Genomic DNA, 2,892 nt, shown 5'->3' on the forward strand with positions numbered 1-2,892 from the left:
GATAGATAGATAGATAGATAGATAGATAGATAGATAGATAGATAGATGATTATCAAGAACAGTGAGGGATCCCAAAGGCCATCTGAGCCAACCTCCTCATTTCAAAGAATAAACCCCAAAGGAAGGACTTAAACCCAGATTCTGTGATGCCAGAGACACTGGTCTCCTCTTTCCCAAGTAGCCTCACTTTCCTCCTCTATAAGAAGATAAGGTTAGACTAGATGGTCTCTAAGGTCTCTCTAGGCCTGACACTCTGTGATTCTATGTTATACCATTTTGCCTCAACATACATAAAAACTTGCTAAAAATGTAAGTACACACAATGCGATGAACTTCCCCAATAGGTAGTGATCTCCCCATCACTGGAGGTGCTCAAGGAGAGGCTAGACAGCCTCTCACTAAGGGTGCTATAAAGGGATTCCTACATTCAAAAAGCCATATGACTAGATGACCTTTAGGTCTCTTCCATCTCTGAGATTCTCTACAGACCAAGGGGTAAAAAGCCATGTTTAGTGCATACCTTTGATGTAGCTAATGTTGTCCTGAGTGGGTACTGCAAGGCATTCATCATGGAGCTTACAATGTAAATGAGGAGCTAAGAGAGGGACGAACATGAAAATATCACCACCAATCCCAAGTAGCCCGTGCTCAAGATGCAAGGAAGGTTAAAGACGGGAGTGTCATACGGTGTCAGAAGAAGGAAAGATCACTGTAGGTGAAGGAAGGCAGCCCAGAGGAGGACGTGCTTGAGCTAAGCCTTGAGGTTTCTGTAGGATTTCAACTCTATCCTGTCCAATGTATTTGTTGTTCTGTTGTTTCAGTCGTGTCTGACTCTTTGTGACCCCATTTGGGGTTTTCTCAGCAGAGATACTGGAGTGGTTTGCCATTTCCTTCTCCAGCACATTTTGCAACTGAGGAAACTGAGGCAAACATGGGGTAAATGACTTGCCTAGGATCACACAGCCAGTAAGTATCTGAGGCCAGATTTTAATTGGGAAAGATGAGTTTTTCTACCCGCCTCCCTCACCCAGTAGGGCAAAGACTGCATTTTGTACCTTGGGCACATAGCATGGTGTCTCCACCCTGAGGCAGGTAGATAATGTAGTGGACCTGGAGTCAGGAAGACCAGAAATCAAATCCAGCTTCCGACATTTCCTAGCTGAGGGATGCTGCGCAGGTCCCTTAACCTCTGTCTGCCTCAGTTTCCTTACCTGGAAAGTGCAGCTAAGAATAGCAGTTACCTGATGATTGCATCTCCGTCCCAGGGGTGTGGAAAGGATAAAATGAGATAATATTTATAATGCCTTGGAAACTTTAAAGTGCTGGATAACTACTGGCGATTACTATTCATAATAGAAAGTTCATAAAGGCTCACTGGATTGCGCTGTTAGAGTAGGCTATGGGAGGGTGTTTCTAGATCAGTAACAGCAGGAATTAAGATCCTGAAACAGGTAAGGAGTGGGAGACAAGGAAGAGCCCAGTCTGCCTGAAGCTGAGGGTGCAGGTAAGGGGATGGTGAGAGGTAATGCTGGAAGTGCGGGTTGAAGCCGGTCATGGAGAGCCCTGAATGTCAGACTGAGTTTGGATTTTATCTGGAATCCTGTTTATCCCAACCTATGGTCAGAGTGAAGATACTGAGGTAACACTTCCCTAAACTCTGAGGGACTGGGCCATGCCTGTCTTACTCCTTTTGATGAATACTTCTATGTTATTACTGACATTTGATGTAAGCTGTATGTTAGCTTCAAATAGGATTCAAGCCTGCATTCAAATCCATGAGTTGGGGCAGCTAGGTGGTGCAGTGAATAGAGCACTGACCCTGAAGTCAGGAGGACCTGAGTTCAAATCTGGCCTCAGACACTTAGCCATGTGACCTTGGGGAAGTCACTTAACCCCAATTGCCCTGCCTTCACCCCTTCATAAAGAAAAAAAAACAGCATGACTTCCTGAATTCAAATACAGAAATCTATCCACAATACCCCTAAAACATTGCATAAAATATATTTTGCCTTATTGACTTACCATCCCCTATAATATACCTTGGCTCCAAAATGACTGGAAGGGAGGGCAATCCCCCATAATGCATTTCACTGTATTGAAATACTGTTACCCACAATGTAAGTTGCCCACATCAGTAGGATGTCATTGTTCAGCTGTTTGTCAGTTGTCTCTGTCTTTCCATGACTCCATTTGGGGTTTTCTTCGCAGAGACACTGGAATGGTTTGCCATTTTCTTCCCCAGCTCAAAACTGAGGCAAAAAGGGTTAAATGACTTGCCCAGGGTCACATAGCTAGTAAATGTCTGAGGTCAGATTTGAAGTCAGGAAGAATTCTTCCTGACTCCAGGCCCTTTCACTCTATGTACCATGGCACCCCCCAGATGCCCCTAGCACACCATCATTAAAAAATATCCCTTGGCTTTTATTCATGAAGTTTCTGACCAAACATAGAGTCTCTAAATATATGTCAATAGCTGATAAAATTACAATAATAATATGATTATTATTCTTATTCAGTACTTATATAGCATTTTTAAATTGACAAAGATATTTTAAAGGCATTGCCTCCTTTTATTCTCTCAACAAGCCTATGAGTGATGTGACACTGATTATTATCCCTATTGTAGAGTTGAAGAAACAGAAATTCACAGAGCTAGAAGGTGCCTGAGTCCAAGAAATGACACCAATGCACTCACACTACTGAAAAGGAAAAGAAATGGCTCTAAAAAATAGATTTATTTATGATAAAACATATCTCTAAATATAAGAAAGAGAGTAAATAAGTAGGCAAATAGATAACTAAGAGATATGAATAAATAGATGATAAATGAAGAGATGGATGGATGGATGGATAGATGGATGGATGGATGGATGGATGGATGGATGGATGGAT

The sequence above is a fragment of the Petaurus breviceps genome, unplaced genomic scaffold, assembly GCF_028583685.1.
Source record: "Petaurus breviceps papuanus isolate PSGF00001 unplaced genomic scaffold, PetGlider_PUasm1.0 99, whole genome shotgun sequence".
Lineage (NCBI taxonomy): Eukaryota > Metazoa > Chordata > Mammalia > Diprotodontia > Petauridae > Petaurus > Petaurus breviceps.